Source organism: Apium graveolens, chromosome 5 (genome assembly GCF_009905375.1).
Source record: "Apium graveolens cultivar Ventura chromosome 5, ASM990537v1, whole genome shotgun sequence".
NCBI lineage: Eukaryota > Viridiplantae > Streptophyta > Magnoliopsida > Apiales > Apiaceae > Apium > Apium graveolens.
Window position 1 is genome coordinate 83,260,529 of NC_133651.1, and position 14,486 is coordinate 83,275,014.

General features: G+C 36.8%; 1 non-coding gene across 1 annotated transcript; it reads left to right on the forward strand.

The window, feature by feature from the left end:
• Positions 1 to 11,394: 11,394 nt before the first annotated feature.
• Positions 11,395 to 11,501, forward strand: LOC141662660 (small nucleolar RNA R71). Its single transcript, XR_012550763.1, has one exon. It is a non-coding gene; the product is annotated as a small nucleolar RNA R71 (small nucleolar RNA).
• The last annotated feature ends 2,985 nt before the right edge of the window (positions 11,502 to 14,486 follow it).

Sequence of the window (14,486 nt, forward strand, 5' to 3'; positions counted from 1 at the left end):
CATATGGATGCTCAGACTATCCTTATGCATCTACAAGAGTTGTATGATGTGGCAGAGAGGACAGCTCGATATGAGATATCGAAGGAGCTATTCGGTTGTAGGATGTCTGAGGGATCATCCGTGAATGACCATGTACTTAAGATGATCAATTTGATTGAACGTCTTGGACAACTTGGTTTTGCCATGGATGGGGAGCTGAGCCAAGACTTGGTCTTGCAATCACTTCCGGGTTCGTTTTCGCAGTTTGTTGTGAACTTTCACATGAATAAGCTGGATGTCAGCCTGGCTGAACTCCACAACATGTTGAAGACTACGGAATCGAATTTTCCCCCTAAGAAGAGTTCTGTTCTTCTAATTGGTGAAGGTTCCAATCCTAAGATAAGGAAGAGGAACCCTTCCAAGAAGAAGAAAGTAGGTGAAGAAAAGCCGGTTCCACCAAAAGCTGAAGACCCCAAGAGCAAAGTTGTTTGCTTTCACTGTAACAAGGTGGGGCACTGGAAGAGGAACTGCAAGGTTTACCTTGCAGAGTTGAAGAAGAAGAAGGGGAGTGAGACTACCACTTCTGATTCAGGTATGTTCATGATAGAAATGAATATATCATTAAGTCAAATTTCTACTTGGGTATTAGATACCGCCTATGGTTCTTACATCTGCAATTCGTTGCAGGGACTAAGGAGAGGTAGGACTCTTGAGGAAGAGGAGGTGATTCTACTGCTGGGAAATGGAGCAAGAGTTGCTGCTGAAGATGTAGGATCATTTCATTTACATATGCCTGCGGGCAAGACTATTGTTTGAAATAATTGTTATTTTGTTTCCTCGATTGTAAGGAATATTGTTTCTATTCCTATGTTGGATTTGGATGGTTTTTCATTTTATTATTAAGAATAATGAATGTTCTATCCTTAGAGATAATATTCTTTATGGACGTGGTACTTTAAATAATGGTCTATATAAATGTGACATAATTTACTTCAGATTGAACAAACTAATAAAAGAAAAGGGATGATGAAGATCTCACTTCATTGTGGCACTGCAGTCTCCATTTAGTGGACATGGAGAGAGGGCTGCAGATTTGCTAGGATTGGTAAACACATATGTATGTGGACCAATGTCTACGCAAGCCATGGGTGGATTTTTATACTTCATTACTTTCATAGATGATAGATCTAGATTCAGATATGTGTTTGATGAAACACAAGTCTGATGCCTTTGAAAAGTTCAAAGAGTATAAGTATGAAGTGGAGAAACAAACCAAAAATGGTATTATAACTCTTCGATCAGATCGAGGTGGTGAATAATTGAATGGAGAGTTTCTGGATTATCTCAAAGAAAAGGGTATAGTCTCCTAGTGGACTCCTCCAGATTGGTATCTGAAAGGAGAAATCGAACTTTGTTAGACATGGTTCAGTCCATGATGAGCTATGCGAATCTTCCAGTATTCTTATGGGGTTATGCATTGGAAACCTCAGCATATTTACGGAATAAGGTGCCTTCCAAATCTGTTCCTCAAACTCTATATGAGATATGGAAAGAAAGGAAACCGAGTCTTAAACACGTTAAGATTTGGGGATGTCCATCTTATGTCAAGAAAGTTGACCCAGATAAGCTGGAATCTTGATCTGTAAAATGTAGTTTTGTGAGATATCCTAAAGAGACTTTAGGGTATTACTTTTACACCGATCATCGGGTGTTTGTCTCCAGACATGCTACCTTCTTGGAAAATAAGTTTATTCCTGAAGGAAACAGTGGGAGCAAAATTGAACTTGATGAAGTTCAAGAAGCACAAACTACTATGAATAAAGTGTAAACACCTGTTCAGACTGAACAACCTTCTGTGGAACAGCCCGTTTGTAGGTCAGGGAGAGTGTCTCGCCAACCTGAGAGGTATTATGGCCTTGTCATTGAGAATGATAATGAGTTGTCAATCATTGATGATGACGACCCTATGACCTATAATGAGGCTATGAGTAGTGTTGACTCAGAGAAATGGCAAAGTGCCATGAAATCCGAAATGGAATCTATGTATACGGTATACAAAAGAAAGATTAGAGCAGATGGCCAGGTGGAGACCTTTAAAGCCAGGCTTGTGGCAAAAGGATTCAAACAAAGGCAATGGATTGACTTTGATGAAACCTTTTACCTATAGCCCTGTTAAAATCAGTTCGGATTTTGCTTGTGATTGCTGCTTACTACGACTATGAGATCTGGCAAATGGCCAGATGGTTTTCTTTCCAAGGGAAATTAAAACCTAGTGTGTGTAAGCTGCTGCGAACCATATGTGGTTTAAAGCAAGCTTCTCGTAGATGGAACATCCGTTTTGATGAGACAATCAAAGAGTTTGGTTTTATCAAAAACGTAGATGAACCATGTGTCTACAAAAGGGTTAGTGGGAGCGCGGTAACATTTCTTGTATTGTATTGAAAGAGAGTTGACACACATAACAACATAGCAGACCCACTCACAAAGCCACTTTCTGAAAGTCACTTTGATCGTCATAAAGACAGGATGGGTATTAGATACCAAAGTGATTGGCTTTAGTACAAGTGGGAGATTGAAAGAGATATGTCCTAAGTCCAATCAGTATGAGGATTTAGGAATAACTTTTATGTAATCTATTTTGATTTCATTGATAATTAATAAAAGACTTGTTTTGTTTTTTATTACGGGCTCTATCTATTTAAATGTTTAAATAAGATATACCATAGTTTAGAGTAAAGTTTTTTATGGATTATGATGAGATCATAATAGTGAGACCTAAAAGATGATAACTCTAAACTTAAATAGTTCCCGGTCATAGGATTACTAACTAGTAATTAATAATCCGGAAAGATTGGTACATACTATGCTTGCTCCCTTCAGGAGGATGTATGTTCTCATAGGCATTTGTGTGGTGACACTATAGCTAGTATGTAGGTGCTTATTATAGAATAAGTTCACTGAACATGACTTGCACAGCTGAACAACTGATGGAGTTCACTCACGTGTCAGCAGTTGTTCACATAGTGATAGTTGTACAAGTATCCTTAGACTTGAGGTCATCATAGTCATCTTGTGTACACTGAACTATGCTTTGGTTTAGTTCTTAGTCTCCAGGGACAATTATTAGGGCTCTACTGGGTATAGGAATTTGTACACGAAGATAGTGTATGATCAATAAAGGATTTACCCCTTCCAGTGAAGGAAGAGAATGTTCAAAGCTAATCCACTTATGCTAGTTCAGGAATCTCTGGCCAGAGTGAATGAAATTAGAAAGGAGTTTCTAATTTACATAGAACTGAGCATAGTGAATGGGAAATCAAATGATTAAATTAGATAGGCTTGACACAAGATCCATGCCTTGTATTTAATCAGGACATTGGAGGGTAGAAGGAGTTAATTGTACGGTAACTATTCACCGAATAGGTTCTTGGTATTCTAAGCAGTGAATTCATATTATCCGGATAGTCGCGATATGTTGAGAAGCATCACTCACGATGTAGAATAAATATAATTAATCAGTTAATTATATCTAGTGAATTTTAATATTCATATAAATAATTAATAATAGTTTATTATTATTTATTTCTACTACCGACATAATTTTGAACCTACAGGGTCACACCATAAAAGAATATTTTCTTTGATGAAATAATGAGAGAGAGAATTATTTTCTAAATAGTTAAGAAAAGAAATAATGATTAAAATAGTTTTAATTATTATTAAAGCATTTTATGAAGATAAAATATGGGGGGTTAATATATATAAAGATATATTATAAAACCCTAGGAGAGTCCTATAAATAGAATGAGATGGATGGCTCAAAAATATAATACACAATTTTGGTTTTGTGAAAACCCTAGCCTCCATCTTCTTCTTCTCTCTCTCTCCCAAAAACTCCATTTTATAAAAGCTTAGTTTTATAAAAGGTTCATTGAAGCGGATTGTTCTTGGTGGATACCGGTAGAGTGCTTCACACACTGAGGAGCAACTGCTAGCACTCCAATCATTATAAAGCTTCGATTCACGAGGTATGATTTCGATTCCTCAGTTTTTCCCTTTTATATGTTTTTCTATATGTGCGGTATATGGTTTTAAGGAATAATTGTTATTTCACGCTTCCGCTCATCCGTAAATTCCTTCAGAGCTAACCTTGTAGTTTAGCTTATAAGTTAGCAAGCTACAAAGATTTGTCCATGGATTTGGAGACAAGGAATAAACCTAAGCTATCCTAGGAAGAATAAAGATCAACTTGCAAAGATATCAAGTCACCTTCCAAGAAGCAACCTAGAAATCATCCAAGAGAAGCAACCAAGTGCTATAAATACCTCCCCACCCATATTTAGCTCCATTCGGCTATTTTAAAGAAAAAAGGGGAATTGCAATTCAAAACTCCAAGCTCTAGTTCTTGTAAAATCACAAAATTATTTCCCAAGCCTCCTAGCAACTAAACTAAGGTAAAAAAAAGTCTTTCATCTCTTTTTATCAAGGTTTGATGGGTGGAATAAATTCAAGAAACTCATGAGTGAATAGTGTGAATAGTAACCTCTCTTTGGTTTCTTGATTTTAATGGTGGTTTTAGGTTCCAAAAATCATACCAAGCACTTCCAAGCCTCCACCATACTCAAGAACACATCTCAAGCTTTCAAGAAAGGTAAAAATCTTTGGCCTAACTTTATTTAAGGTTCATGTTTAAGATCCATTTAGTGGGTGTTAGTAAACCTAGCTTACTAAGTGTTGTTGATGAAATCTTGATGATTAAGTTAAGTAGATTTAAGGTTGGTTGTTGTTGCCTCAAGAACATGATGTTGTTGAGAGGAGTTTGTGTGTTGATGATGATATGATGATTGTTGGTGGTTGTGTTGATAGTTAAGGCGTAAACGAAATCCCGACCGTAAACATAACTTCGTTAAAACTAACAAACCGTAACTTTAAGTTTCTGCAGAAAGTCTCGAAGTTGTAAACTGTATATTCTTGATAAATTACCTTTGTTTAAGATAGAAAATGTTATAAGGATCATTTAGGCATTTAAATCACTTAATTTCGATTTACAGATCAAAAGTTATGATCGTTTTAGTAAAAGTGTTTTACGCGACAAAAACTGCTACGAATCACGAACTTTGAAAATATAAAGGATAGACTTAAAAGTATTCATAAATCATGAAATTTTTACAGAGAGTAAAATGTAGAGTTTCCTAACTGTCATAAAAATTTCAAGTGAAAATAATGAATTCTCAATTTTATAAAAATGTCGGAGCCGAGACCGCGCGAGTAGAAACCGTAAGAATCCTTAAGCAGAGCCGACAACGATAATGAGAATGAACTCAAGATACTTAGGAAAATGAAGTGACCATAAAGTGTTTATGACTTAAAATAAATGTTAAGGGTAGTATGAGTTGAGAGGGTGTATAATGAGTAACGCATGAGTGCGAGTTACTGTGAATTAGGATGGAACCTAACGAAATGAAATGTGTTTATGGTTATAGATTTCCGAGCGGAACCTAGAGCATCCTCCACCTCGAGATACCCAGGCAAGTTTACAAACCTAACTCCATTTTACTGTTGTGTTGTGAAAGGATTGTTTTACTATCATCGCATAAATACCATGTTTGCCATGATACGTAGTTGTTGAATTTTCACATAATATAGCGATGTTGTACGATAAGTATATATCCTGAAATGATTATTTCGCTTTAAGCGTGACGTATTGTATAAGACCGAGGGTCGGTCGGGATTAAAGATAAAACCCGGGAATTGTTCCGGAGATATTATAGGACGGTTATACGTCCATAGTGGTACGTTTTAAAGGGACTCATCGTCCACTTACGAAACATTAAAACACCTCGAACTTTTAAAACGATTTCCCAATGAGCATATTCCCTCAACTATATTTTATTGATTCAGATATTAAATATTATATACGTATTCCTTTATTATAGGAGTAGTATACTTCAACGTTTATTTATTTCAAACCCGATTAATCATTATAGATTATTAATTATGTAAACACAAACTAGTTGAGGAATACTATTTAAATAAATCTTTTAAAAGAATAACTCATTCGAGGTATGATTAATATCAATTATCATTTAATTATTTATAGACTACTATTTAATTAATGATTATTTATTAAGGATTGTTATTGATTTAAAGGTCATAGATCCTGATATACCTTTTGATTTAGAATTATCATTCAAATAATTTCAAATCGTCGGTGAATATTATCCCGACTTATTATTATATTGAATATAGTTTCAAGAAGAAACTTTTCCCCTTATTAATTATCTGTTGACAATGGTCAACACACATCCCTAGTACTTCCTCCGAAATTCTCGGAAGTACGTATATACATATATATACACTTATATTTTAAATAGATAAACTATCTCTATCAACAAGCAAAACGCTTGGGGAACTTCGATGTGGTTCAAGTTCCCGAGATTGATAGAATTCCGTTGAAGGACAATGGAGGGGTAGACTCTGGTACTACGTATGCTAGATGGGCTACCAAAGGTACCGCAGGCGAAGGTACTTTGTGTACTCAGGAACTTGTGAAGTATGTGTATACCCGAAAATGGGACACGTAGCCCGAATGCGGCCACGGTGATACCCGAGAGATGACGGTATTCGTCCTTTTACTAGTAAAGAAGGTTACTTTCCGTAGGACGACTGATCATCGTATGCGGTGGCTCCTGTAAGATGTCCAAAACCTTCCAATTGGAATTGATATGCAATACCGTAACCCAAGCCTAGGTGTTGGGATTACTATTAAGGTATTCGCAGGTTATAAAACCCCCTTAAAAGAATTGTTTTCATAAGAAGGTGTGGGACACCAAGAAATCTACTTTTAAATAAAACATATATATATAATATATGATGTTATTATACAGTCATTTTCATACTGTACATTATTATGCTTAGCATCTTAGCTCACACTTGTTTTCTTAAATTGACACAACACAACAGTGAATCAAGATGCCTGCAATGAGAACCACAGCCGGGAAACGGGTAGGAAATGGCCAGCTGTTCCGTAGATTGTTTGGTGCAGTACCTCAGGTAGTCGGAATAAGTTGGATTAGTTTTCAGTTATTTATAGTTCGGCTTATTTATAAGTATGGTTTATGTAAAATAAGAAATAAGAAACGTATATTCGGCCGGCGGATTAACCTTACTTAAAGGTCACCCCTCGTAAGACTAATTACATTTGGGTGGAAGACTTGTTACATGGCAAAGCAAGAAATATAAATCCATATCTACATCTACAGCTGAAGCTGAATATATTATTGTAGGCAGCTGCTGTGCTCAGATTCTTTGGATGAGAAATCAGCTTTTGGACTATGAATTGACCTACTCATCTCTATCTACTGTGACAATCAAAGTGCAATATCTATGATGAGAAATCCAGGGCAATACTTTCTCATAAAACACTTTAGTATCATATATCATTTTATCAGGGAACATGTCATGGAAGGAACAATTAAGCTTCACTTTGTTCCAACTGATCAACAAGTAGCTGACATCTTCACCAAGCCTTTACCAGAAGCAACCTTTGCAAAGCTCATACACGAACTTGGAATGATCAGCTATGAGAAGAAATGACACGTCAAATCCTGATTGTACTAGTCAAATCCTAACACACCATGTCCTGACAAGATGAGTCAAATCCTGACATGGACAATCAAATCCTGACAAGGTATGTCAAATCTTGATATGATAAAATCAACTACCCACGCGAAGCTAACGGGATTCTCTTCAACTTGATAATGTCCTAGGCTTCCAATTTTTAGCTCTTTTCAGCATATTTCCCTGAAAAGCTCATTTCTTCATTTAACTAATGCCTGAAATGTAATAACACAAAAACATATCAAAAATATCAACAACTTGAGTCCAAAACACCAACTTAAGTTTGTAATGAAGCGTTCCAAGTAGATATAAAATCCACTTATCACACCCCCAAACTTGAATCAATGCTTGTCCTCAAGCATAAACAGACTCAAATCTAAAAAACAAACCTAATGCATGAATGCAACTACGTGAATGCAAATAAATGATAATGCGATTGATCCCCTCAGAATAACCATAACCAAATGAATAAGCCAACGCCTCTAAGAATGTAATGACTTTTAACAGAGTTCGAATTAATCTCATAAACCAACGCACAAACCAGAATGTGCATGTGTGGATGTTGAACAGAATTACTCTCGATACTTTATTAATAACCATAACTTATCTATCATCAAAATAATCATAAGTTTATAACTAGAATAGACGTTAAACGTATAATGACTCACAACACCTTCATTTTACTAGAGTTATACAAGGATTCACGCTATTATTGAACACATAACAAAGATGCTTATTTGACCATGCAACGAATGAGGTCCCACAAGAATTATGCAATAATACCCATGTAGCGAGCGTTAGGTTAGCGGATCCTAGACTATAAAAGCCTTAGGTCACTAGGCACAAAGTCCCCTAGAACTTAATAACCTGATTATTAAAGACCTCACTCTTGATCAATTATGCATAAACACAAACTTTTTTTTCTTTTTTCTTTCTTTTTTTTTCTTCTTTTTTTTCAATTTCTGAATGAGTGCGTTTCACTCCATCTCATTCAACCCTAGACTACTCATAAATTATGAGCCGACTACTAGCCATTTGACACCTAGCCTTATTCACACTAACAATGAAATCCAAGTTTTTCTCCAATTTAAAATTCAGTGTTTTTACGTTATTACGAGAATACCAAAAATTCTAGATATAAATAAGTGATTAAATCTCAATAACTAAACAAATATGATCATGATCTAGCTCAAAATCAATCTTATAATACTTGTGATTTTTTTTCTTGCATGCAAATCAATTCATTAGGACTTAAACAACCCCTCTATTCATCATCACCACACTCAAATTAACATCAACTTATCAGATAGCAATAGCTCAACCTAAGGGATCATGGTATATGCATGCACATACAACTATATGAACTCACATAAAAACACAAATAAAAAAGTCCTATATGAACAATCATGCAAAAATATGAATGAAATATAACTAAACATACTACATGAATCTATATGAATCTATATGGACACACACAAACTAATCCTTACATTATCACCCCCAAACTTAAAATTTTCAATATCCTCATTGAAGGTAATAATAAGGAATTCATGTATACCTAGTTAGCAGGAGGATCACCCTCTTCGAGTGGAGGATCAGGGGGCAATCAACCTCGACACCAGTGTCTCGGAAAATAGTACCGAGAGCGTTTGTCAAATCTTCAGCAAAACGTCGGTGGATGTCATGCATGGTCTCAATACGCCGAATCAACCTTCTATACTGCGCATCACCAAGACTAAACCTATCAACTATCTGTGGTGCACGAGAGGGACCCTCTGTAAGCACGGGAGGAACCGGCTGGTCACCCTTTAGATTATCATAGATATATTCCAACCCCTTGTCAGGGGGTGCACCTGAAAATGCATAACTCAAATGACCTAGCAGCGGTTTGAGCCCAAGTGTGGGAGCTTCTTCAATAGACGGCTCGAGATGCTCCTGAGAAATTTTCAGCTCTGCTAACCCAAGAGAATCGAATGACATATCCAACTTCCTCTTCCAAGGAGGTGCATTCAAATCCTGCAGTTGCTCTGTTCTTTCTTCATCTTCAATAACTGATTCCCCTATTAAGGATCTCTCTAAGGTATCTGACTTTGGCAATTTCTCAAGCTCCGAATTCACGATAGAGTCGATCCGCTCTACTTAAAGCACTGATCTTTATTTGTGGGTAACTTTTTTGCCTTAAACACATTAAAAGTGACCTTTTGATCTTGAACCTTCATCATAAGCTCTTCTTTTTGCACATCAATCATAGTCCGGCCTGTATCCAAGAATGGTCTTCCCAAGATAATGGGAATCTTTTTATCCTCCTTAAAGTCTAGAATGATAAAATTAGCAGGGAAGATGAACTTATCCACCTTAACCAAGATGTCCTCCACTACTCCTCGCGGATAAGTGATGGAACGGTCAGCTAGTTGCAATGACATGTATGTCGGTTTCGGATCAGGTAGACCAAGCTTCTTGAAGATGGACAGGGGAATCAGATTCATGCTAGCTCCCAAATCACACAAGCATTTGTCGAAAGAAAAGTCTGCAATAGTGCAAGGAATCGTGAAGCTTCCAGGATCCTTAAGCTTCGAAGGCAATTTCTGTTGTAGAACTACACTACATTCCTCCGTAAGAGCAACAGTCTCTAAGTCATCGAGCTTCACTTTCCGAGAGAGAATACCTTTTATAAACTTCACATATCTAGGCATCTGTTCAAAAGCTTCAGTGAAAGGTATATTGATCTGAAGTTTCTTGAACACCTCCAGAAACTTAGCAAATTGCTTATCCAACTTCTGCTTCTACAGCCTCTTAGGAAAAGGAGGTGGAGGATAGACCTGTTTCTCCCCTGTATTACGCTCAGGAGGAGTGTGTTCCACAGTTTTCTTCCTTGATTCCACCTCGGCATCCTTCTGCACCACTTTTTCAGCTACAATCTCATTTTATGGATTTGAAAAAGGTGCAGATATACCTGAATTCTGGACAGAGTTTTCAGACTCTTCGTCTTGCTGAATTTGGGGGCTTGCAACCTTTCCAGACCTCAAGGTGATGGCGTTTACCTGTTATTTAACTTCCCTCTTGCTTGGATTGGCTTCAGTATCACTAGGAAGCGTTCCTGGTGGTCGATTCAATAAAGCGTTAGCAATTTACCCTATTTGGTTCTCTAGAGTCTTGATAGAAACCGCTTGGCTCTTGCACATGAGCCTCAACTCCTCCAATTCAGATTTTTCATTAACAGATGGACCTGGACCTCCATAAGATTGTTATTACATCCCCTGTGGCGGAAACTAGTGTATTGGTGCAATTTGTTGCTGGAAACCAGGAGGATTTAATTGCTTGTTTCCAAACTACTGGTACGGCTGTTGCATTGCTTTCTGATTATTGCTCCAGCTGAAGTTCGGATGATTATGGTTGTTAGGATGGTACATGGCAGGAACTGGCTGCTGCAGCCTCTGAAAGTTGCTCACAAACTGAGCTGATTCACAAGATATAACACAATGCTCTATCGCATGCGCACCTACACATAACTCACAAACACTGGCTATCTGATTTATTCCATAGTTGACCAGGGAATCGATTTTCATAGCTATCGCCTTTAGTTGAGCGATAGCCATAGCTGTATCCACATCAAGAACTCCTAGTACCTTTCTCTGGGTTGGGTATTGATATTCATTCGCAGCCATCAACTCGATCAGCTCATAAGCTTCCTCATAGCTTTTAGCCCATAGCGCTCCACCTGATGCGGCATCAAACATATGTCTCGACTGTGCTCCCACCCCATTATATAAGAAATTTATCACCATCCAGTCTAGCATTCCATGATGACGACACTTCCTAAGCATCTCCTTATAGATCTCTCAAGCTTCACATAAAGATTCACATGATTGTTGTGCAAATTGAGAAAAAGCAAGTCTGATCGCAGCTGTCTTCGCCATAGGGAAGAATTTAGTAAGAAACTTCTGAGCAAGATCCTCCCAATTAGTGATAGAACCTTTTGGTAGAGAGTGTAACCATATCTTAGCCTTGTCCCTCAGAGAGAATGGAAACAGTCTCAGTTTCACAGCATCTTCAGAAACATTATTGAACTTGAAGGTGTCACAGATATCGATGAAATCCCTAATATGCATATTAGGATCTTCCGTTGGAGAACCCCCAAACTGGATTGAATTCTGTACCATCTAAATCATGCCAAGCTTAATTTCAAAGGTATTAGTTACGATTGTTGGCCTGACAATGCTAGATTGAATGTCATTGATCTTGGGTAGAGAAAAATCCATCAACGCATTCGTTGGTGCTGCTAGATCTCCCATTGTAATGAGTGCCTGAAACACAAACAAGTAAACCATAAAATTAAAAGAATCTGAGTCATTGAACTTTAACGACCACTGATGTCAAGCACATAAACTAAAATTAACACCGAATCCCCGGCACCAGCGCCAAAAACTTGTTAGGGCAAAAAAATGTGCTAAAATTACACGCAAGCATGTGCGTTCACAATTAGTATAAGATATAAATCAGGTTCGTACCCACATAGACTCTTTTTAGTTAACTTAAGATTATGCACCTATACAACAATGGTATGGCTATCGTTCAATGCTAAGACAATAACAAGTTGAGATGTTTATAACTAAGATTAAACTAACATACAATTAACTAAGAATACAAGTGATCGAATTAACTATATGAGATAAACATGGAATTCTAATTTCATTAAATACTTCATTCAAAGTCATTGTTCTTAACCTTAGCATGCACTGGTGATGACAACTAATCAGATAACACGAAACTAGTAAAAGCCAACTTTCGTTGTACGAATATCCTACTACCAGACATCCACAAACGAGATAGAAGCTGAATAGACACCAATTATGTTGAGACCCTATATGTCTATTGAATTTGACAACATAAAGGTTTAATGAACAAGTTATCTATCGTGATTACATTGGGCTATTAAGATGGTTAAAATTACCTATGAATCATGCATAACAATTATACATGAACCTATGCTAGCATGGCAAGTTCTAAATCTCTATATTCACTATCGCTTCAATAGAGATTAACGCGCTATCTTATATGCTAGCTACGCACATAAGATGAATAAGTACAATCAATACTAGGATATAAATAAATCATCACTCACCAAGATATTGAAACATATTAACTATAGAAATCCAAAAGTAAATCTGTTAGAACCCCACGATAACGATTAGTTCATAACCGAATTATCGTCACCATGGGTTCCAATGAAAGCATGATAATAAACAATATAAGAGTACTGCGGTTCAAAACTAAATAAAAAACAAGCATCCAAGTATCAACTATACTAAAGAAAACAAAAGTCTTCTTCTCCGTAGCTGTCTTGTGCCCTCCAGGTCTTCTTGTTGCTCTCCCTGGTCCCCTTGTTAAAAACGTCTTTTTATCACTATATATAAGCCCCTAGTGGACCTGGACCCTCAAAATCATCAAATTCTACTAAAATCAGGATTCTGAGCCAAAAAGGGCGGGGCGGCCACGCTCAAATCAGCGTGGGCGTGCTGGTTATTTGGCAGAAAGCCGGGGCGGCCGTGCTGGTTTTGGGGGCGGCCGCGCCTGACTTCTGGACTTTTCTGCAGTTTCTTCTTTTCGCCGTATCTTGAGTTCTGCTCGTCAGAATTAGGCAATTCAACTGCCCACGCAAAGCTAACTAGATTCTCTTTAACTTGAGGATGGCCTAGGCTTCCAATTCTTAGCTTTTTTCAGCATATTTCCTTGAAAAGCTCCTTTCTTCATTTAACTGATGCCTGAAATGCAATAACACAAAAATTTATCAAAAATACTAATAACTTGAGTCCAAAACACCAACTCAAGTCCAAAACACCAACTTAAGCTTGTAATGAAGCATTTCAAGTAGATTTAAAATCCACTTATTAGATACTTGATTTAATTCAGTATATTTTAGACTGATTTTTATGCATGTTTATAGAGTCGTTTGCAATTCAAAATAATGTGTTAATGTAATTTCTAGTTATTAGGTATAATATCTCATACCTGTTCCTTAAAAGTTGTGCACTATTAACTAGATTTACACATTATCTGGTCCATTAATAATTGCATCCAATTAACTACTTCCATGTGTACTTGTGTCTTACTGTATTATTCTCTCTCTATCAATTTTTGACAAAACTACTCATCTTCATAATTCACACAATACACACAATTGTTTATCTTCTCAACTCTCGCTCTGAAAAAATTTTGAACCCTATTTTTTTCCAAAAAAACCCAAATTTTTCGCAATGGCTAGTACTAATTCTGTCCCTAAGCTCACTTCTACTAAGTATATGTTGCATGATAAGACCTTTACAGCAAATAACTTTAAAGCTCTTTTGAATCATCCTGATACTCCGTCTGATTTTCACATGATCTCTGATTTTCATGAGAAAAGCCACATTGGCTATGACTTAACATCTCCGTCTAAGGTTTAGTTTAAGCAGGTTATGCAGATTTGGGATACTGAAAAAACTATTGCTAAAAAGGGAACTATTGTCTTCACTCATGACAATAAGAAATATACAATCATAGCTGAAGTAGTGGAGAAAGCTTTGGGTCTTCCAGTTCTTGCTGATCAAACTTTTGTGGTGACTCCTACAAACACATTGTTTGATTTTGTTAGGAGTATTGGTCATAGTACTGAATTCAAAAAGGCCGGAGAACTATTCAGAAAAAAGCTGAAAAAGGAATAGAACTTCTATTTTGACTGTATCGGCCGTGGCTTTCTGAATAATTTTTAGATATAATTAGTGATATCAGCGGAAACTATCAAAAGTCCATATCAGGACTTATATCAGTATTTATTGAAGAGTGCCGTTATCAGTACTTATATCAGTACTTGATGATCAGTTAATGATGTCATCAGGATTTGTCACTTC